The sequence below is a fragment of the Microtus pennsylvanicus genome, chromosome 5 (assembly GCF_037038515.1).
Source record: "Microtus pennsylvanicus isolate mMicPen1 chromosome 5, mMicPen1.hap1, whole genome shotgun sequence".
Classification (NCBI taxonomy): Eukaryota; Metazoa; Chordata; class Mammalia; order Rodentia; family Cricetidae; genus Microtus; species Microtus pennsylvanicus.
In genome coordinates this window covers 92,410,063-92,433,362 of record NC_134583.1, presented here as the reverse complement: position 1 = coordinate 92,433,362, position 23,300 = coordinate 92,410,063, and the positions used below count along the sequence as shown (strand labels likewise).

Sequence of the window (23,300 nt, the reverse complement as noted above, 5' to 3'; positions counted from 1 at the left end):
CGATGTCACACTCATTAATTAGTTAATCCACACAGCCCCCTGGGAGGAGGAGCCATGTTATTATCTCCACTGGGACCCAGAGGGAAACTGAGGCCAGAGTGAGGATTTGGCACAGAGCTCAGGGAGCTCAGCTAGGTGGCTGGACCAGGACCAGTCTATAACTTGTCATTGGTTCTGGGGCCCTCATTTTGTCTTCCTCCGTTTGTCCATTCACAACCCTGCTGATTGTCTCCAGTGACACCTGCCTGAACTAGGCCAGAAGATACTCTGAGGAAAAGACAAGCGTGGTATTAAAGCCACACCAGAACAAGCCCCAGAGTGTGTGTTCAGAGTTATCCACCTTGCATGACTTCTCTTGGTCAAGGATCCCAGAAGTAGGGATAGAAGGACTGGGGAGATGGCGCATTTGCCAAGTGCTTGTTTAGCAAGCATGTAGGCCCGAGTTTAGATTCCCTAGGACTCACCTAAAAAGCTGGAGATGAGCCAGGGGTGGTGGTGTACGCCTTTACTCTTAACACTCAGGAAGTAGAGGCAGGAGGATCTCTGTGAGTTCAATGCCGGCTTGCTCTACATTGAGTTCCTGGACACTCAGCTTACACACACACACACACACACACACACACACACACACACACCACCCCACATACACATATACAGCACACACACGCACGCAGGCACACATGCATGCACATGCACACGGGAACCCCAGAGACCCTGTGGAGGACCACTGAAAGCCTTGAAAGGATAAAGACTTAGGTCAGCCTGTCAGCCAAATGAGACATGGACAGGAGACAAGGAAGGGGTAAGGAGTCAGAGGAAGGAAGTCATAAATTCCTTCCAGGAGTTCAAAACCAGTTGCAAAAATAATGCCTGCAGCCTTTACCTGTGTTCCCTTGTTTCTGACTCACATTGCTGAATCCTAAATAATTAACCAATACGTTTTGTCTGTTTTGGAGCTGGTGATTGCACCCAGGACCTCATGCATGCTAAGCACAGAACCTTCCCAGACCCTGTCTTTTCAAAGGGGATGATCACAATCCAAAGCATCCCCTTCCCTTTCCCTTTCCTCTTTCCCCCAGTTGCGCAATGACAGTTTCTCAAACTTTTACTTTTATACACAGATCCCCTGAGCATTTTGTAATCAGGCTAAGATCTTGGGTTAGAGGGTCAGAATTTCTAGTAAGGTTCCCTATGGAGCGTCCATGTCACCTACCCAGCTGAAAGAGTTCGAAGGCTATGTCACTGGAGATGACTGTACCTTTCAGTCCTCCTGTGGGACGCCCTACCTGGGAGTCTGTGAAGCAGCCACTCAGTGAACAGGACATCACCTTGAGGATCCCCTGTATTAGCCTCCCACATTCTAGACTGTCAGAACCGGTTTGGCGAGAGTCGCATGAATGGGAAGGATGATGTGTGTGTGTGAGTGTGTGCAATGAACTCTTGTATGTGCTGGCAGCTAAGGGGTGGACTGTAGTAAAACTCTTGGGAAGGCCACACAGCCATGCTTTCTCCATTGGGAACTTCTGTGAGTAAGGAGGAGGGCCGGTATTGCAGAGGACTTTCTGCCTGGCCATAGGTGATCCACTGCGGTCCACAGGACCAGTAGAATTCTTTCTTCCAGGGGTCCGGAACTTTGAAGCAAGAGGTATTATCTCTGGCTGTCTGTGATTTGTTTTTTGTTTGCTTCTTTTTTTTTTTTTTTGTTCATAGGCTTTTGGTTTTGGTTTTGGTTGTTTTTCAAGACAGGGTTTCTCAGTAGCTATGGAGCCAGTCCTGGAACTCTCTCTGTAGACCAGGCTGGCCTTGAACTCACAAACTCACAGAGATCCAGCTGCCTCAGCCTCCTGAATGCTGGGATTAAAAGCCTATGCCACCACCACCAGACTGACAGAGTAATTTGAATGAATCATGACAATCTAGAAATAGGTCCTTGACCTGCAACCAAGGTCTCCCCCAAATCCTTGTATTTCCTGAATTCCTTGAGGTGTTTGTTCCCATTTCCCATTTTCTTTACCTAAATCAGAGCTTGCCTTTGAAATAGCCATAAATAATTCTGAATCACCTGGTGAGGGGCGGAACCCCTACAACAAAGGGAAGTCTGTCCTGATCGCAGGGTTTCACTTTCAGCCAGATGTCCACTCAATTGCCCCGATTTCACCGGATGACGACTGGGCCCAGGAAACATTTTAGAGACTTTTCTGTGTTAGTCCCCTTTCACCTCTCATGACTTTCTGCTGGACCTTTGGGACCTGGTTGACTGCATCATCATGACCTCTAGATCCACTCATACCCTTGACCCTCTGAACAGGTGTAGCTCTCAACTTAGGCCCCACATGCAACGTTGATTCTCTTATGTGCCTTCTGCAGCGACCCGAGATCCTTAAGGGCAGGCCGGCACCCACCCACTCCTCAGACTCAACCGAGCACACCAGTATAGCTGTGCCCCTGCTAAAAAGCAGCTTTCAGGAAGGCGTGTTGAGCGACTTGCAGCGTGAATGAATGGGCGTGTGTGAAGGAGAACAGGAGGGGCGATATTCTTCATTTACCAGAAAATCAAAATTGATCTAACTCCCCTTTGGCTGTCAGGCACGATGCTGGGCGTTGAGGAGGGTGGGGGTAGAAGGGAGGACATAGATAAAGATGTGTATCCCAACTCTTCAAGACGCTGCTAGGTCCCTTGAAGGAGGTGGAACCAGTCTCTCTCCTTTCCTACCCCCAAACGAACCAGTTCTCCGGTGATCCTACTTGCTATTTTTCCTCTCCCACGCTAAACCCTGTCACGCGGGGCCCGAAGGAGGGGAAACCCAAGCAGCCCCCGTACCCCTGTACAGTGCCTGCGGTCCAACCCCTCTCGTCTGCCCACGGAGCCTCCGTGGAGGCCTCAGTCCCGCGCCCACCGCCCCCACGCACGGGGAGCAGGGCTCCCGCAAAGGCTCCGCCAGCTCCGGCCTGAGCGCCGCTCCCCTCCCTGGCACTAGGGGGCGCTGCCACCCCACGACCGTCGCCATGGTCACCGCTGGCGGCGGAGTGGGGTTTACGTAAAGGACGCAGCGTCCCCCGGGGGGCGGAGGCGGCCTTCGCGCCGGCGCCGGCGCCCTGCGGAAGCAGCGTTAGTGAATAGGGGCCTTGGGGAGCCCAGGATGGAGGTGGCGGTCGCAGCGGCCGCGGCGGGCCGAGCCCTGCGGCGGGCGGGAGGTAAGGGTGCCCTGGCCAAGCCCCGGGCACGGGCGCGGTGTGAACGGCGGGGCGGGCTGGGCAATGTCCACTGCGCGTGGTGGCCCGTCCGACGGGTCCGCGGGCGGAGGTGCGGCTGCCACGCGCGCCTATAGCAGGTGTGAGGTCCGCGGAGCCCGGGCCACCGGCATGAGAATGATGACACGCGTGGCACGGGCATGGGCAACATGGATCCAGCACGGGCAGCGTGATTTTTCCCGGCAAGGGTGTCAGAAGACTCACCCCCGCCTTGGTGTGGCGGTGGCCGCCCAGGTGTGAGGAGGGTGCACCCTCTGTATTGGAGAGTGATGCACGCAGCTGGTGCGGGGTGGGTGGCTAGCTAGTGCTGGGCCATGGTGCTGAGGTGGGCATGGGTGTGTGGAAGTGCTGCCATTGCCTGGATGTTGGGATGGTTCTGGCCTTGGGCTTGACATGGTTTGGAGTGATGATCCTGGGGGCTTGAAGAATCAGTGTCCTGGGCATGACCAGTGGTTCTGGCCCAGCTGTGAGAAATGGCTTTGGCTTAGCACAGTGCCCTAGAATGACTAGCACTGTGAGGGGAGACTTGGTGGCCCTCATAGAGAGGAGGGTAAACACCCGTCTTGATAGAGAGATCGGGAGGGGCAATGCCTCTGTTATGGGGCTCAGTTTTAACGCCTGTTGGGTATGCTGGCCTTGGGGGCAGAAGACTGGAAGAAGATTGGTGTTCTTTGTAATGGACAAGAATGAGAGACACCATGAGCTTAGTCTACCATTAGATTCTTGATTGCGGCCCTAGGTCAAGCTCTGCCTGGTTATGAACCTGTACCGGGATCAGGAATCCTCCCCACTTTGTGGAAGATGGGAGGACTAGGTCGTTCTCACTGGTGGTCCTTGCTTCTGACCGGATGCGAATCAGCAAGGTGCAGAGAAGTGGCTCGTGTCTGCAGGTCATGCAGCCATGCGGCTCACCATCTATCTAGCTTTCATTCCTGGACCCTTTCTTTTCACTGAGTTGATGGGGCTGCTACTGGGTTTCTGGGAGTTGTCTCTTTGGGTTTCAGAGGACCTTTTGAGGGCTGCGGGGAAGATGATTCTGTGGGCACTGGGAGTGTTTTGGGTTTGCATCTGTCCTTACCAATCTTCTGAGAAGCTTGAAGAGAGCTTCCTCCCTCTCTCTTCCTCCCTCCCTCCCTCTCTGCCTGCCTCTCAGTGCCACATGCCTACTTCACAGAGTTTGCAGCCCCCCCCCCTCCGCCACCTCCCAGAGAAGTCTTGGGATGTTGGAGAAGACTTCAGGATGTTATGGGTTTCTTGGGGAGAAGGCATGGGGCAGAAGCAAAGAGCTGAGCTTTTCATGGGGAGGGTGTTTCTTTGCCAGTAGGGGTGCTTGGAGAAGCCTCCCTCACCTGCAGAAACTGAGCTGAGTTCCCTAAAGTTGGAGTATGGTTCATTGTATTTACAGCCAGATAACTCGAATTCCAGTCTTGGCTGGGTGACCTTGGGCAGCTGTTGTTACCTCTGAGTATCACTTCACACTGTGGTCCCAGTGGTCCCAGTGCATGAGATGTTGCACAGGGAGGCTTCCATAAGCAGTGAAAGGCTGTACAAAGGTCAGGGGTTCTCATCAGGCAAAGAGATCAGGGCAAGAGACCAGGGCGGTCAGAAATGGATGGAGTGTGGTTGGTGAGGAAGGGAGCTGAAGGACGAGGACTTGTCCTAGGGAATTCGAGGCCCAGAGTAGACAAGCTCCTGGTGGGGGGATGTGGGGTCTGTTGACACCATGAGTCAGCTGCTGAGCTGGAACCAGGCCCCAGGTCTCCTGAGGACGGTTCTGGTTCTGGACATGGCCATGGCAATTTCAGAGTTCTGCTGAAGTGGCCCAAACGGGAGGAAGACACACCTCTTTATCTGGGAAGGTCTGGGAGGTGCCTGTGGCTGACAGATCTAGGGTACCTGTGTGGGAGGGAGACTCGGAAAGTGTGTTTTCTCTTGAGAATTTCCCTTGTTTCTGAGAATGGGAGTGGGGAGCATTATGTCAGCATTCTGGAAGCCATGGCCTAAAGAAAATGAACTAGGTCAGGGTGCTAAGTGGGCTCAGGGCAGGTGGTCCTGTGGGGGAGGTTGAAGCTGTATGGCTGGGGGATGAGGGACAGTGAATGATGGAGGAGGAAAAGAGTCTGTGAGCTTCCTTAAGGGGTACTCCAAGGCTGGATAAAGATGGTAAGAAGTCCCAAGGTATCTATCCTGATATGATCCACTTCTGACTGAACACCCTTTCCAGGTGGGGAAGGTGAGGGAGGCTGTAAATTGCTTTGTTTTTGGCAGTTTTCTATCCCTCTGAGTGTCTGCCGTGGCCAACAATTCATTGCAAAAACTTGCTCCCTGAGGCGCAGCTTTGCCTCCTGTCCAGGCTGCAGGGCTGAACCACAGGTAAAAGGTGTGGTGAGCTGACTTTTCCACGTTGGGGGATTCACTCTGTCCCGATGGCTGCCACATAGACATAGCCTGATGTGGCGAGTGTTTTCCTGGCAGTTCCCAGGTTGGCGTGAGGGGCGTCCCAGGCCATCCACATGCTCTCTGCAGTGCCTTTCTACCTCCCAGGAGGAAGTGCTTGGCACTTCACCTCCTGCCTGGAAAGCGCCCTGTAGAACAGATCCATTAAGGAAGAAGCCTTCAGCCTCTCTGCTGTGAATATTCAACCCTTAGGTCCCCTCAGCTCACCCTCCACACCTCCGCCCGTGTGTTCTGATTTGTGGCTCAGCCTTATGGTCTGGTGCTCCAGAGCCCTTTCCAGCCACCCCTTGCCATCTGCTTGGGATCCTGGGACTCTGCACAGTGGAGCTGGGCCGCAGGTGGGGTAGATCAGAAGATGCTGAGAGGAGGAGTTGGCCTCTGTTCCCCCAAAGCAGAGCTGAGTTCTCTGTGTGTCCCTAGGGTTTGAAAAAAGTAGGGAGGTTAGCCAGGTAACCAGCTTGGTCATTGTGCAGAGAAGCTAGCTTTGGACCGATTCAGCAGAGGCAGGAGTCTGGTAACAGAAGCAGATGTTGAGGGCAGGCTAACCTCTGGAACTGAAGTTTTTAGCTCTAGCCTTCAGTTTACCCCCATTTTCTCTGTCCGTGTTTCTGTAAAAGTTGCTTTACTCAGCTCCTGGCGTCCTTCCTTCCTTGGCTGCCCAACTGCTTGGCCTGAGGGGTGCCAGGGAATCCAGCCTTACTGACCAGAGGTTATTGACCAGAGGAAGGATCCCCGAGTGAGCCCTCTGTAGCTGAAGGTGTGGCCTGCTTCTGGAAGACACTCTGCCCCTCGTCCTCTCCCTCTTTCCAGGACAGAGTAGGGCACTTCTGCATTCATCACCTGTTGGGTCAGCACTCCATCCGAGTTCAGTTTCTCACCAGAATAGCTTAACATTACACTCCAGCAGACTGGGCAACTAGCGCTTGGGGAAGTATCAATGAGTGTGTGGTCAGGGGAAGATAAATCTTTCTGAACCGCGGAGTCTAGGACATCTGAGGATGTGGTTACCAGCGGGCAGGTCTGAAAAATGTTTATCTTGATACTCTTTTTCCTTACTGATACCTCTTTGAGCTGGGTTGAATGGGGACATGTCTGGGTGTGCATGGCTTTCCTGGACAGGGAGCTGACTTTTGGTGGGGTCCACTTTGCTGCTTAGGAACCTAGGAGAGATAATGTAGTGGGCACCAATGCAGCTGAGGGTGAAGGTGTGGTTTCCATGAGGTGTTTAGCAGATTGTGGTTGAGGAAAGCCGGGCAGGACTGTTTCCACCACAGGGCTGCTCAGAGAGTACACATGTGTGGAGCCACGTGTGTCTGTGGGAAGTGAGGGCTGAGGGGGTGTGAGCGGCTGGGGCGTGGGAATTGTGGGCTCTGGTGTCTGGCTGGCCTGGTGTCAGTGGGTGTGTGGAATGGGGTTTTGCAGAAGGAGGGAGCAGTGAAACCCGACGGACAGGATGGGGGGGTGGTCTTCATGCTTCCTGTGATGGTGTCTGCTGAGGAGCCTTTCTGCTTCCCCAGTATTCTTTAGAAAGAGCCTGGCTCTCAAAGTCATATGCACATGACCTGGAGTTTGGGAGGTGATTCACACCTGCCTCCCACCTCTTCCTCCAGCACCTGGAAGTCCAATGGGGGCAGTCCAGATAGTATCATAGCCTGAGGATACTCTGACTTTAGATGCTGAGGGCAGATCTAGATTTCTGTACTGGTACTTCTCCATACCTCAGTTTCCTTATCTGTAAGATAGGGACAGCGAACCTCTCACTAAGTAGAACTGTAAGAATTTTACCCTTTAGTGTCGGTGGAGCAGTCAGAATCTATTCCACCAAAAAGTATGACATCCTGATCTGAATAGATTAGAAGGAGACTAGAGGGAGAGCTGGTTCTGATACTTGATAAGGAGACGGCAGGGCCAGTCCTACCCTGGAAGAGTCTCTTAGTACATCACCTCTAGAGATGCCTCTGTTGGATACAGTGGTAGTTACTTCTGGAAAACCAGCTGTGGGTTAGGGTCAAAGAGGGGCATGAAGACAAGTTGGGCACTCTAGAGAAGAAGGTGTAGATTCTGCCCCCAAGGGGTTCAAATTTCCAGAAGTGGTGCTTCAGGAGGTTAAATGAGGGGAAGTAATTTGAATGTTGTGATTAAAGGAGATTTGTATGGTCTTGGCTCTTAACCCAGGCCCTTAGGACCAGTGGGAGGATAAACCACAATAGTGGATGTGGCTGGGAAGGCCAGCACAGTGCACAAGTAAGAAGCAACTAAAAGCAGCGGAAGCTATGATTGGAAAGGTCGGGAAGAGCTGGGTCCCCAGGACCACGAGGTTAGGGGCAGAGGTTGGATTTCCATCTATGTAAAACATGGCCATCACTGAAATGTCCTGAGTAAGGATCTAGGCCTGTGGCCACCACCCTGGAAGAGGCATCTGGAATAGGCACCTGGGCTACTGATGAACAGGAATATGGAAGTTTCAGAGCGGAAACCTGGAGCAAGGTCGTGACTTCCCCGAGAAGCTCAGTGTGAAGAGACGAAGCAGATGTGAAGCTATATGGAAGATGGAGGAGACAGAGGCCACAAACTTTGTGGGTTTGGTCTCCAGAAGATGGGCATGAAGAAGGGACAGGAGAACCTGCACAGGGCTTGGAGTCTCTTTCCCTTGTGACTTTGAGATATTGGGTCCCAGCAGGGTGACACCAGGCCTGAGTGTCATCTAAAGGCTCTCAAGGATCCCCATGAGGTTGTTGATACTGGCTTCAAGGTTGTCCTTGTCTCTGAGGCCCATGGAGAGCTTCGGTTATTCCTAATACTTAACTTCTAGGCATTTTTTTAAAAATAATTTTCTCACCAAATTACCCCTTGAAATTTCGCCTGCCTGAGTTCAGCCCAGGAGGTTACTATTCTGGGAAGTTTCATCAAAACCCTTTCAGCGTTGGAGAGTTCTCCGAGCTGGGGGCTGGGTGGGAAGAGAACAGGGCTTGTCTGCACTTGTGTTGGGGGGAGGCTGTTTCTGAGAAGTATCCCCTCACCTGGAGGTCTTCCCAGCCAAGGAGCTGCTATGTCTCTTTGGGGCCTGGAGAAGCCGAGATAAGAGTCCCGTGTTAATTCGTCCCCAGTAGGCTCTTGTCGTGGTCTCTCATGGAACCATTTAATTAATTTATGATTGATGTTCCTGGACTCACTTGTGATTAATTCATTATTGATGGTCCTTCATTATGTACTATATACCCTGTACCTCCCTGTCGTGGCTGCCCTGATGGACAGGCCATGTCAGGGATGGGCTCTGTGGACTGCATTTTTTCCCCTCTGGGGACAGGACCCTCCACTTGCCGTTTTCCAATCTTTGTATATTTGAGATCCTAGAGGATTCTAGTGTGTGTGTGCAGGGGGCTTTGCTGTGCCACAAAATAACAGTAAGGACTTGAGTGTGGTGATCCATAGCTGCAATCTCAGCATTTAGGAGGCAGAGGCAGGAGGATCATTGCAAGTTTGAGATGAGCAGGTCTACATGGCAAGATTTAAGGTAGCTGGGGTTACGTGGATAGACCCTACTTCAAAGCAACAGCATCAATGGTAACAATAATATTAACCTTCATCTTGTGAATGCCAGCTTGAGAAAGAGAGGATCTTGTTTGTTGCTTGAAAGGTACCCCTTTCACTCCTCCATCCCTGTAAGGCTCCATCTTACTAAAGGCTTGAAGAGGTTGAGTGACCAGCTCAGGGATACACTGACAACCAGATCAGGAACCAGGGTTTGAACAGGTTGAGTTATTGTCATGTCTCTTCCAGGCTCTACACAAGCCTCTTCCTACAGGAAGCCTTTCTTCATGCTCTTTTGAACTGTACTCTATCTAGACAGCCCTAAGAGTGCATCTGGCTCCTCTTGGTCACCCTTGCTTTTTGAAGAGTGAGGAACTAGTGATATAACATTTGCTGAGCAGAGATGCCAGCACCAGGCTAAGCATTCCCTGTTCCCTAGTTCATTTCGTCCTCAGCAACCCAGGGGCAGGTGACATGAACCCTTTTTATGGATGATGTTTAGAAACTTGCTAAAGTTTCAGCTGCTGGATTTAAGGGTATTTAAGTCTCTTTGGGACTCCTCCAAATAGCACACACCTATGTCCTATCTGACCTGTACACCCCCACCCCGCGCTGCTGGGAGGACCGGGAGTGCCCTTTTCCATAGGATAGGTACTTTTGGAGACATGAAGTGTGCTGAGCTGGGCCTGCATTCTGTCCCTCTCTGCTGGGGATCTATGCATGAGTTGCTTGTCAGTTCCGAGCTTCAGGCCAGCAGAAAGAATATTTGTCCTGGATGTCCTATGTTTAAAGGTAAAGCTGGGTGGGAAGGGCCTTTGGGAAGACAATGTGCGAAACAAAGGTTAGGATTGCCTGTGAGGTCCCCAGCATGCATACCAATAGTGCTTAAGGCTGGACACCCAAACTCAAGCTGAAGCGTGTATACCCACCTCCAAGCTACCCAGACAGGCTTTGAGAGAATCTTGCCAGCTGCCGGAAACTTCAGAACCCTGTGGTGCCAGGAAAGGGGCAGGAAGTCCTGAGCGAGTCATTAGCCCTGGCCTAGGTTTAGTGGTTTCCTGAGAAGTACCTGGGCCCTGGTTGTGTGACGTGAGAGGACTCTCCAGAATTCTGGGCCCTGTTTTCCCCTCGGTTTCCATGTGCATCCTAACTAGGTCAATTCAGGCTGGGTTTAGTAAGGAAGAGAGATAGTTTGCTAAGCCGCCACCTAGATCTTTTCCACCCCATCCCCTAAAACATGCAGAAGCCTGGGAAAGAGGTGAGCCTTGCATCCCGGAAGCAGGACACCGCCGGACTCTGCATGGCAGGGTTCCCAGGGCGTCAGCTAGGAATCCTCGGCTTTCTCATCAGCTCAGCGCCTGGCAGGGGCTCTCTCAGGAAGGCCTCAGGGCTCTGCACGGTTCCGCACTGATCCTCCCAGGGCCCCAGAGTGGAGGACAGGCAGAGGACTGACTTGTGGGTGGGGGCGAGGCAGGCCTGGCCCAGCTCGCTGGAAATCTGCAGCCGCGCAGCCCGCCGTTCCCAAGTTTCCGCCTTCTGCACGCTGGGATTACATCAGGCTCCCCTGGCACGCCCTGCAGCCCTACCCCCGCTCTCATAGCTTCTTCTACTGTCCTGGGACAGCTGCCCTGCTGCAGTTTCTCTGCAGGCTACAGAGTGGCTGGGCAGCCTTGGACTGGTAGCTGAGGGGACAATTCCAGCCTTTTCAGCCTCAGCTGCAGGGACCTGGACCCCTCAGTACCCTGTCTGCTTCATCTTCTTCAGAGACTTCCAGTCACTAAGAGTATGCCACCCCTGAGTACCTCGGACTGTCTGCCTCTGGTTCATCCTCTCGGCTTTTAAATAATGTAGCCTTCAGACATGGGCTCCACTTTACAACAGAGCTTCACTGTAACACACCAGTACTTGGGCAGGTCACGTGACATTTTGGTTTCCTCTGCAACATAGGGGTAGGGGGAATCTACCGGAAGGTGGCATATTGGTATTGAATGACACCGTGTAGGAATTCCTGCCCGGGGCCTAGGATGACAGGTGCCCAGTGCTGGTTAGGTGTTTTCAGTAACTTTCGTGATCTTTCTCTATTGTTCTAGTAGCCAAGGCCAGTGCCAAGACCCTCTTTTTCCCAGTGCTGTGCCTCCTCTGAAGCTAGATGACCCAAACCCTTCCTCAGTGCAAGCCACGCCTCTTGGGTATCCCTCCCTGCCAGCATCTGGACCTCTTCTCCAAATTGGCACTGTTTTGCCGGTCCCCCTCTGGCGTCTCACTCTGTTCACATCCCAGCCTGCTCTGAGGCTGGCCTTCCCAACCCCCAGCTCCTTTTGGTTCCTCTCCTATTTTGGTTTGCTTCCCTCTGGCACCCCTTCCATCCGGCTCTTGCCTTTGTCTAACAATCCTCTCCTGAGGCCTTTGGGGAAGCCAGTTTCTCTCGGCTCCTGTAAGCAAGGCTATGTGGCCCTCCCGCCACCTTGGGGCTGGGTGATGATGGATGATGGACTTGCAAGCCAGACTGGGCTCCACAGCATAGCTATAGCCTGGCTGTGACAGCCTCTACAGTGGCTGGAGACACCACAGCCTGCCCCTTGAGGTCCCAGGCAGAAGACCCTCTTGGTTAGAAAGATGTGAAGAGAAGGTCAGGAGAGCCAGATAGACCTGGGAACACCAGCCATGGAGTTTCTTCCCTGTTGCTGAGCCAAGGAATTCTTCTCAAGGGTCCTTTCCGTCTTGATCAGACTGTTGATAAAAAGGTCGTCATCGAGCTGAGCCCCTAGCCCCTACTGTGTGGTGGACTACTGTGTGGAGCTAGGAGGCATATGAGGAAACCAGATTCTTCCTGGTTCCTTTAGTGGCTGACACATGACATTATAGCTTTAATAGCAGCTACAGAACATGCTCCCTGATGTGTCCTTCTAGAACCAGTTCAAAGGACTCCAAGCTCAGGGTCACATTTAATTCAGAGTATTAGCAGCTTCTGTGGTCTGGACCCTTATCCATCCCCTTTGCACTCAAGGTTGTCGCATGGCGCCTAGGAGGAGCTCTGGGTGTTCCACAGCCGAGGCGAGGGTCCAGGAAACCTGTTGGGAGCCACAGCTCTGCTGCTCCTGTCTGTCTGGCCCCTGCTTTCAGGGCGTTGATCTCCCCCTGGGGACGTTGTCAACCAGGGGCTAGCTGTCCCCCTTTTGTATCCCCCATTGCTGAGAAGACCTATCTCCGTCACTCTCAGGAAGCCCTAGGTCTGTTCCCCATGTGGAGGCTGAGTTGTCATCTGTAGCTGCCTTGTTGCTGAGCATTCCAGCCCTGTCCTCCTCAGACCCCACACTTCCCTGGCCCTGGCAACGCCTTTCAGGCTCACACAGGATGGTCCCTCTCACCCCGCATGCCCCCTGCCAGTGCTGTTGAGCTGTTCCAGATTGTTCTCCCTGCTGCCTGCCTGCTATACTATGCAGTTTAATAAACAGGCTAATGGAGGCTCTGGGCACCTCAGGAGCCGCCTTCTCTGCTTCTTGGCCCCTTTAGAGAGCCTGCCCCCTCCCTTCCCCAGGTGAACCCCATTCAGCAGACTTCTGGGAGCGGTAACTAAGCTGGGCGCCCAGCCCACCACCTGCTCAGTACTTTATAAAAGTTTAACCTTAATGGTGTAATGAACTCCCATCATAAAGCAGCTGGAGCAGTGCATCCTGGGATGTATAAATTATAGGAGCCCTCTGAAGTTGTAATTGGAAATGGCAGCAACTGGAATGTTGAAAGAAGCCGGCCTCGCTGGGCTGAGCCCAGCTATTCTCTACTTCCTTTCAAAAGGCACACAGAACTGGGTCTGACTGCGAAGAAAGAATGTCCTTAGACCAAACTGAGCTCCTGGTTCCTCTGCCCCAGATCCTACTTCCTGTCCCCAGCTGTGTCTGCAGAGACTGAAAGCTTTGGAGGCAGGACATCCACCCTGGCTCCGAGCTGTAGACTGCAGGCACAGTGGGCTAGGAGGAAACAGGGCTCCAGACAGACAGCGGGGGTCAGCTCCAGCTCCGCTGTCCCTGTCCACTGTCCGGGGAAGGCTGCAGAGCCATTGATTTGACTTCCCCTCTGCTGCTGTGACCCTGGTTTATAGCTGGGCCGCAGCAGTGGGAGAAGTGGGACTGGAGCTCGCTGGGGAGTAGCGAGTGCTCTGATGTGGGGTTCCTCCTGCAGCTTCTGGGTCCTTAACCAAGTCATTTAGCCGTAGCTGAAGTTCCTGCCTGAAGAATGGGCATGATTGAACCTCTGAGAACACTAGGAGGGGAACACGGGATACACTCTCTGGTTGCTTGTCCAGGACTGGGTATGGTGCTGTTGGGACACTCACATGTCATGCGGCGAGCTTGCTGATGTAGGCTCTGGCTCAGGCCAGATGGATCCAGATTTGTATTTCTAATAAGCTGAGTTTCTAACTTGCGGTGGGCTGTGGCTGCTCCATGGACAGTGGTATGGGCGGTAAAGGCACAGTCTGTGACCCTTAGGGAGGGTGATGATCAGTCTCGACCCTGCCTGGTATTCTCACAAGTACTTGCATTGGTACTTCTCAGTGCTCCTGACTGTAGCCCCACCGTGGAACAAGCAAGAGAGTAGACTTTTACTTGGCACCCCCACCTGACATCTCTGAGATGGAACCCAGAATCTAGCAGGGCCCAACAATGGATGTTTAGTTTCTGCCTGCTTAGATGGCAGCCCTGTTAGGGCCCATTCTCTAAATCAGGGCTCCTCTAAACACAGTCATGAGCCCCACCTTCAACTCACTGATTCAGAATTGCTGGGTGGGGAAGTGGGAGGGGCTGGGGATTTGCATTTATCAGTCAGCTCTGCTATTCCCCTCTGCACATCTCTGGGAGACACCCACTACCCAAGAGCTGGGTGAGGGGCAGAACCCTGGCTCCTCAAGCTCAAGAGAGCAGGAAAACTTCACCTGTCAAAAAGACACGATCTGGCCCTGTCCTGCCGTCAAAGCCTGGAGCCCAGAGGTATATTCCCTAGGCTTGCTTCAGAGGTTTCCTCGCAGCAAGAAGAGGGGAACTGAAGGACTGGGTGAATAGGCTCCAGAAATCCTGCTGTGTGGAGGAGAGGGGGTGAAGAACCATTTGCTGAGCAGAGTTCACTTTCTCTAGTTCCCTGAAGAGGAGTGGCAGATGCAGAGGCCCCGTGCATTGCTTCTTTAAAATACTGGACAAAGACGTCTCAGGGAAGGAGGAGTTTATTCTGACTCATTGTTCTAGTCCGTTATGTCAGGGAAGTCGTGGCCGCAAAAGCCTGAGGCAGCTGGTACATGGTATCCAAAGTCAGGAAGCAGAGAGAGACTGATGCTGGTGTTCCACTTACTGTCTCCTTAGTCTGTGCCGCCAGCCCATGGAACAGCGCCACCCCCAGTTAGAGCGGCCTTCCCACCCCACCTCAGGTACCGAGTCTCCAAACTCTCTCGCAAGCACGCCCAGAGGTTTGCCTCCTGGATGACTCTAGATTCTGCCAGCAGAAACCATCACACACTATATTTGGACAGAGAAAACAAAGGACTAGATGGCTGTTCATAGTTAATTTTCCTAGTGGGATTGGGGGCGACTTCTGGCTCTTTTATTGTTAGTGGTGGTGGTTTCTGTTTTTCCATAGTGAACATGATTTCATAGTAAGGAGGAAAATGTGACATAAACATGTTTGGTCCGGGGTCTCTGGGACACAGAAGACTCACCCAGCATAAGACAAGGGGCCTCCTTCACTAGTGGAAGATTCGTATGCCAGGAATGTGGCGCTCTGGCCGAGGTAACCTTATCCAGCCCTCACCTTCTCCAGGTCCTAGCGCTCCCTGTCCATCACACGAATCTATTTCTTGCTTCTCTGTTTCTGTTTCCTCTGGCGATGGTAGAGACGCCTGTCTGCTATACAGGAGGAAAGTGTGAGGAGAGACAATCAAAAGCCCCCTCACACAGTACAGTTCATTTTCCATCAGGACGTGCCATCTGGGCTCCCAAACATAAACCCCAGAATCTAGGCTCATAGAGCATTCGAAGGTTGAAAGATGAGACTTGAGTGGCATTTCTGACGGGGCAGAACCCACAGCTATGTGTCCCTGGGCTTCAGGCCCCTCTCTGTAGATTGTGAGGATGGAGAGGCCTGAACTGTGCCTGACACGCATAGCTCTCTGCTCTGCTCTGTGGTGAATTGCGGTGAACTGCTTGTCTTCCCATTCCTACTCCACTGTCTGGTCTTCTGAGTAGTTTAGGTTGCCAGAGAAGACCTTTCCTGATTGTTCCAGCTGCCAAGTTTGTATGGTCCCCTAGAGAGACAAGGACTTGATCAGGGCTGTCTGTCTCTGGTATATAGGCCTCCATGCCTGTGGCCATAGGGATATGGTGAGTGGTGGGAGACCTTGTAGACCCACTGAGAGACCCAGGGTACCTGAGTGATCCTGGCCCTGAGGTTGGCCTTCTGGATCTCGTGGGTGGGGTCTGCCCTGCCTTCTTTCTTTAGTTCCTGGTCTGAGCTGCCTTATAAGTGCTCCAGTGGTCGGCTGTGTTTCTAAGACCTCACTTCCAGCAGCCCCATAACCCTGAGACTCAGTGCTTTGAGCTACTATTTTCCATCCAGTGGCTCAGTTCATGGTGTGTGTGTGTGTGAGTGTGTGTGTGGCGCGCAGGCAAGGGATAGGAGAAAGCCATTCATGACATTTGAGTAACTCAGGAGATTTATATGGCCACATGTCTTCAGTCTTCTTTCAACGCAGTGGATGGTTTCTGGAGCTCTCCCACCACCCACTTCCCTGCCCCAGAAGTACAAGAGGCCCAACTTTAGGAAGAACCAAGAAAGGGGAAGCCCAGCAGGAGCTGAAGATCAAGCCCAGCTAGCAAGGGCTGGAGAAGCCTAAATAGGAGCTTACCCAGCTACCTATCACAGCCCACGGACAGGATCTCTAATACCTGCCCAGGCAACAGCCAGCATGCACGTGATCTCAAGAAGCTGGAGGAGCAGCCTCTGGGCCTCTGTGTCTTCTCCAGTGTGCACTGGAGCCCAGAAGAGCTGCTTTAGCATGTGACTCAGAAGGTTGTGGGGAACTAACGGAGGTGCTCAGCTCTGGGGCCTCCTGGCTGCGGTGGCGGAGAGTGGGCCCCATGCAAGGTGTATCTCCCGTTTGGTCCTGGGGTGGAATGAGGGGAGGAAGTATGAGCCAGACAGACATCTTCCCTCTTGGATGCCTCTTCTGCATCCTGACTGAGCACTGACCCCATTCGGAGGTCTCTTGCTTTGTAACTAACTCAGTGGCCTACCTTGGCTTTCTTTGTCACTCTGATCAGAGAACTCCTGGAGGTTGGACTGTGGCATCTTCTGAGGACCTGCAGAGTGTGGCCAATGCCTCCTGGTTTGGGAGGGAGCTCCCCGGCCATATGTTCCAATGCTCTCCTGCCCTGGGCCTTGAGCCACTCAAGGCTGTGGGTGGAACATGCTGAGAACATCGTCCCTACCCCACTTCTCTTACCTAGGCAGAGGTAGTGGTCCCTCCCTATGAGAGTGCCAGACCAGAAAAGGGTAGAGGTGGGGGGAAGGGGCGTCCTGAGGCTGGATGTTACAGCTGCAAAAGGCAGCAATCTCTATAGCACTGTCAAGCAAGCCGCGGGAGGTAGCCAGTGACCTCCAGCACCAACTGGTCTAGTGGGTTTATAGGCCTGGCCATCTTTCTGTTTCTTTCTAAGCAGGACTTCTTTCTGGCTCTGCCTGGTTCTCTCCTGGCCTTGTTTTCTGCTTGGCCTCTGTCTCATCTCCTGGAAAGGGGATGGGGTGGCCCTCTGGTCTAAACCTTAGTCCTCCCTCTATCCTGATGTGACAGTGAGGAGGCCCCTGAAGAACGAGGTAGTGTGCCCATCCTATCATCTTCTGGAGCCATACAGGTGCCAAAACCTGCAAAGCAGGGTCCTCAGAGGCCAGGGTACCAGCACTGAGGAGCCACCAAGGACTCGACTCTACTAATGTGCCAAGCCTGAGGGGCTAGAGGCTCTAGGAGGGCAGCCATATGCCCTACCTTTTGGGGCAGTGTGCAGTGTGATGACTTTCTCCTGCCCCTCCTGCCTGTCTCTCTCTCAGGGAGCAGGAATGGGGTGAGGGAGCCCGGGTGTTCCTCTCACCCTGTGTGGGAGGGGCTGGATACCCCACTCATAGGTGTCAGTGGAGCCTCTCCAGGGGTGGGTGCTGATGCTGGGACTCCCCTGGCTGACTCACCCAGGCCTGGCTGTGCCTCCGCTGAGACAGGAGTTGTGAAGGTGTCTGGGTGGTGACAGCAACTCACACTTAGTCCCAGGATGGGGTGAGGGGAATAGAGTCAGTACAACATTCCAGAGCTGCCAAAGAGCCCATCACCCCTGCTTCCCATCATGAAACAAATTAGGCTCAGGTCTTGAGCATTGCTGCTCCTGAAAATTCCTAGGCCAAAGGCCTTCCTAGCCCTGGCCCTGAGAAGAGACCAGGGAATAGGGAAGCCATTGATTCAGGGCCCTTTCCAGACACAGACAGGGCTGCCAGGCTGAGGACTGTGAGAGACAGGAAGTGGGGTCAGCCCAGTGACCTAGCTGTGGCCACGGACCCCTGGGAGAAAGGAGAACACTGTTGTCTTCCCCTACCCCCGCCAGAACCCCACAGGTCCTGTGTTTGGTTCTCAGACACCCAGAGTTCATCCTCAGGCCTCCCTCAGCAGGCAGTAGGACAGAGGTGTCGTAATCACAGTGTGGGGAGGGGCGGGGGAGGACTGAGCAGACAGCACTGGAGTGCATGGCTTGCTAGCAGGCCTGTGGGGGCGGTGGCAGCAGTGCTGCGTGGGGTGAGCTGGGGGGTGGGTTGGGGGAATGTGCAGTTCTGGGTGACTAGCCCCAGAATCCCTGTCTTCCTGTTACCAATGGGGGAGGGTGCTGCCCCCTGACTCCCTAACATAGCTGTGGAGATGGCTGCCTCTAGGAGTGAGAGTTGGGACCCTGGCATGCTTCAGTCATGGCACCCATCCATCCAGGCGTGTGAAAAGGTAGTGTTGTTGGTCAGGTGCCAGAGCCAACACCTCTGACAAGCAGGTATCTGAACGTCCATCGCACATCTGGGCCAAAGGTTGCTGATTCCTTGAGGACAGGCACAGTGGTGAGGCGTCCCAGGCAGGATTGAGGCTGGCAAGCCCAGGGTTGATCAGCTTTAAGCCTAACCTGGTACTCAGCTTGGCCCACAACTGGGGAAGGGAGCACCGAGGCTAAGCCAGCTGTGACCTAAGCAGACCACATACTTGGGTAACATGAAGGAGCATCAGGTCCCAGCTGGGACGGTTCTCCCCAGTGAGTGAGCAGTGTCAAGCTGCTTGCATGGAGGCAGGGTAGCCCTCTGTGGTAAGTTAGGCAGCACTGAGGACAGGAAGGTGAGGCCAGTTCTGTACCAGGGTGGGGCAAGGCTGTAGGAACCTGGGGCGCAGGCAGGGGTCTGGATTTGCTTCTTTCCTGCTGCTGAGCGGATGCGGCCTGTGACAGGTCTTCAGTGGCCCAGGAGGCTCCTTTCTGTCAAGGTGTTTTGTTTATTGCTTCCCGGGCTTTAAAGAATAGTCAAAGGGCAGGGTGGTGGCGGTGCACACCTTTAATCCCAGCAATCCTTAGGCAGAGGCAGGCAGATCTCTGTGAGTTCGAAGCCAGCCTGTTCTAAAAAAGTCAAGGACCCCAGAACTTTGTTTGGGTAGGTCCTAGTTAGCCAAGTTCCACTACAGGGAGGAGCAGGGACTGGTCACAATTTTTGGACCCTTTGTGTCCTTCTCCTATGGGAGTGACTGGAAGAGAGTCAGACAAGCACCTGTGCTTTCAGTTAGCATCAGCTGATACTGTGATCCTTATTGCCCTTACGTTTAAGTTACCATTGTCATAGTGTAGAATTGACTCCCCAAAGCCCATAGCATCCTGGCCCCCATATGCCCAAGAATCAGAAGGTCAGGCAGGTGTGGCTACAGAGTTTGGATGGGTAGGACTGGCCCTAGCTAGCACCCCTCGGTGGCTTCTCAGGTCTTGGCTGAGCTGCCTGCTCCCATCTGCAGAGGGCCACCCCACCCTCCCAAGTTGGCTGGGAGACCTCAGAGCTAGGAGCGCATGTTCTCCAAACATCTTGCTCACAGCAGATGGCAGCCACAACTGCCTTTCTCCCTGCAGTTCCGGTGCACCTCCCTTGCTCACCCCCTGTTAACTTTGGTTTCTGCTTTTGGAGATGGGGAGGCAGCTTTCGCGTCCCCAGAGCTGCCTGTGATGGTGGGTGAGGCTCGATGCATGCAAGGTGGGCACTGAAGGAGCAGAAGCCTCAAACTCCCCAGCTCAGGAACACAGTTGCGTCCTGGTTCCTGCTAGCCGACTTTGAATCTTCTTGGCCAAGTGTGCTGGCAGCATGATCTGAGAGGAGCAAGGAGCTGAGCTGGGGCCTTGCTTGACATTTCTTGAGCAGCTGCTAGGCACCAGGCTCTGTACTAGATGCCAAGGACATGGAGATGCAGGGTGTGGAGCCCTGTCCTGTAGCAGCCCCCAGCCTTCAGGAAGTGCAGGGTGGAGGAGCATCCATTGTTCCACCTAAGGGATTGGTGGGTCCCAACAGTGTCTTCGAGGGGATGGTGAGGTTGAATCTGGGAAACCTGAAGAACTCTGTAGACAGGAAGATTGGAGAAAGCATTGTGAGCTGAAAATAGAAGACTTGAAGAACCCTGCCTGCAGCACACCCAGCTGAGGCACATGGAGCAAAAGAAGACCTTGTTGCCTCTACTGAACCATTAGAATATGGCCTGCTTTCTGTTTGCATGTAGGTTGGGGTCAGCCTCAAGTCAAAGCTCCAAAAGGGAGTGGCAGGAATTTCTCTCTGTTCTAGGGGTTCTGCCCAGGGTTTGAGGCCAGCAAGAGCAGCCTCTGACACTGGAGTAGATATGGCCTATCCTTTCCTCCTGCCCAGCCCTACAGCCACAGGTCAGTGGTCGGGTGTTGGCACTGTCTGCCCATGGGGTCCAAGAACAGCTGGGTGAGCATGCTAGACCCCTGCAGCACTACCCCTCATTCTGAACCTGCTCCCAGTCCACCCACTCTCACAGGCAGCTCTAGGCTGAGCATCAACATAGTGAGTGACTTGTGTGTGCTGAACCCTTTGTCTGTTATTGGAGTTGTTAGGGTCAAAGCCTGAGCTCTGGCAGACCCAACAAGCCAGATTGACCATCTGTTCCCTGTTGGCCAGTTAGAGACAAGTAGTAGTGAAAAGGAGAGCTCAACACAGCCATATGGAGGGGAAGAAGAGAGAAGGGTCCAGTGTCTCCTCCACGTGTGTCTCCAGGGTCTTGTGGGGAGGAATAGGTTTAAATAGAAGGCAAGAGCATGCCTAACTAAACAGTTCTGATCAGGGTGTGGCCATGCTGGTCATTGGCTCTGCTTCTGCAAGATGGTCAGAATTGTGTGAAATCTCTTCCCAGGAAGCAAGTTTCTTCTCTGGCTGACACCAGGCTTCCGCCTTTCTCTTCCCCCAGCACAAGATTCCTAGGGGCATTTTTTTTTAATTCTTTGGGGACTATTGTTTCTATAGCCTGATAGCCAAAGGGTGGGGCACATTATCTCTCCTGCCAGCCACATGCCAAGGACTCATCCAATTAACTTGGAAGGTTCTGAGTGGTGGACATCACTGGCCCCAAGGCCCTATAACTTGTTCAGAATCCTTCAGCAGACTCCCAAGCCCAGGTGAGCCAGCATGTCTCCCGTGGAGTCACTTACCCTGTCCCCTAGACAAAGCTTGAGGGGGATGTGTGGCGGCCTAGGTGGGTGGCAAGCAGCTGTCATAGCCTAGTTTGGAGGCCCCAGGCCCTGCCCATTCTTCCTGTTGCTGCCTCCCCACCTTCATAGTCAGGCCCTCTGGGGGAGTGCACAGCAGGGAGGCAACTAATCTGCTCTTCAAGACTCTCCAAACACCACAGGCCAAGTGTTGGGGCACTAGTGGCCTCTACAGGCAGGGCCAGCAGAACACAGTCCTCAAGGCAGAGCGGAGGTTTTGCTGTTTGCTTTTTCCTGCCCCGCCTTTTGCTTTGCCTCTTGCACCTGTCTGACTGTTTGCCCAAGGATTTGCCCTTCTGGAAGATGGGCGGGACCAAGCAGGTGAGGCAGGCAGGTGGCAATGCCCCTTGGCACCCAACTTTTCTGCAGATCCTGTGCTGCGTATGAACACATACCTTCCTGTGCTCCCTGACACTCTCCCAGCCAGTGCGTGGCCTCGCCCGCGCAGAGCATGTGACTTTGCCCAGGCCTGGCATGCCTGGCATGCCTGGACAGCAGTAGCGGCAGCAGCAACAGCTGGATTGTCAGCTAGGAGCAGGAGAGGCCCCCAGAGCCCTGTGCTGGGGCACTGACCCCTGGACGCGGGGGTGAGGGGCAGTATCAATGGGACTTTTGTGTGCCTGGGACAGAGAAACACATGGCCAGAGCCAGGAGCCCTGTGCAGACACATCTGCTCCTTTTTGTCCTGGAATGGCCAGTCTGCAGGCCTGTACCCTTCCTCCTAGCAGGAGAGCTTGTCTTGGCTCAAGCCATCTTATCCCTGACCTTCCCTTCACCCCTTTTAGTTGAATCTACTTCAGCAGCTTGAACTTGAATTTCTTCCGTGTTGTTTTGCCCCCTTAAGGTCTACCCTTCCAGCATCCTCCCTGGCCTGATGGAGCTTATCCACTCTGGCTCCTTGAGACTGTGAACTGGACCCTCTGTGTCAAAGGGAACAGGTTAAGTAAATAGTAACTAGATCCAAGGATGAGGAACCCCCTTTCTTCCTTAGCTGGCAGCCCAGGATGGGGCTTACATTAGCTGGGCAAGTAGCCAGGTGCCTCACTTCCTGTAGTTTTGCCTATGGCCAGCCTTACCGAGTGGTTTCCGTCCTGTAAGATGGGAACTCTAAGCACCGTCTTTGAGTTTCCATTCTGCTTTGCAGTCACCTTTAACAAAATCAATGCTATGACCTGATATTACTAGATAACCTCTGTATTACTAGATACCTGCCCATATGAGCCATGAGGACCAGCAGGCAGTCGCCAAGAGACTGTTACCTCCCGAGAGTGGAGAGCTCTGTAAACCGAGGGAGGCTGGGAGAGCACATTCGCTCAGACTTGATAACAGCCTTTCCAGGTGGGCACAGCAGCAGTAGGTTGCCTGGTCACATTCAGACTGGCCTGGGAGAGTTCACCACATGCTAAGGGTGAGAAGGCAGCCTGCCACAACAGCGATAACCTTTGGCTCCTAGCTGTGGGGATCCCAGGTGCCCAGGATTAAGCAGGATGGATGAGAAAGAGAGAGCTATTTCTCTGATTCCAGGATGGGCATGGGGATGGGGGAGTTGTGTCAGCATGCTGGTAACAAGCACAGTTGGCTAGCCTTGGGAGGGGGGACACTACAGAGACGCTCTGGGGAATTTCTTCCTATGCCTTGTCCTCCAGGGTGGAAGGAATGCCTTGGTGCCAGGTGCCTTCCATCACTCCTCACCATGAGCAGCCCTGTGGTCTGTGCCTCTTGGCATTCTCATCTACAGGTGAGGAAATGTCTGAATCGCTCTTTCACCAGCATCCCGCAGCTATTATTCCTCTTCTCCAGGCATGGGCCTCCAGGAGGCTGCACCTTGCCCATATCTGTTCAGTGACCAGGCCCAGTTGTAACTCACGCTGACTGACCCCAAGTCCCATGCGTGTGTTTCCCACTCTGCCCCTGCAGTCAAAGAAGCACTAATAAAATAAACACATTAATACATAATTAATCCTACTTCTGTCCCTCCGGCCTTTTCTCTCTGAGCACTTCCCAGACGTGATCTCATGCATCCTGTCAAAGCCCCAGAAGAACTATGAGGAGGCTCTGTGCAGATGATGGGGAAAGGCTGGCACCTACAAACCACAGGGCCTCAAACCAGCTGTTACCCAACATTAGCTCCAGCACCAACCTATTGACCTCTCTCAGCTCTTAGCCTCCAAGGAAGAGGTTATTAGGGTGAAAACTCCTCCAAACCCTTCCTCTGGTCTCTTTGGGATTGTGCTGGGGTAAGCTGGAGGAAGA

General features: G+C 53.4%; 1 protein-coding gene across 1 annotated transcript in view; it reads left to right on the top strand.

Annotated features, from left to right (window-relative positions):
• Positions 1–3,038: 3,038 nt before the first annotated feature.
• Positions 3,039–23,300, top strand: part of Dagla (diacylglycerol lipase alpha) — a 58,203-nt gene continuing 37,941 nt past the window's right edge. The window contains exon 1 of the mRNA XM_075973474.1: positions 3,039–3,195. The gene's annotated coding sequence lies outside the window, so the exon portion shown is untranslated. The remainder of the gene's footprint in view (positions 3,196–23,300) is intronic.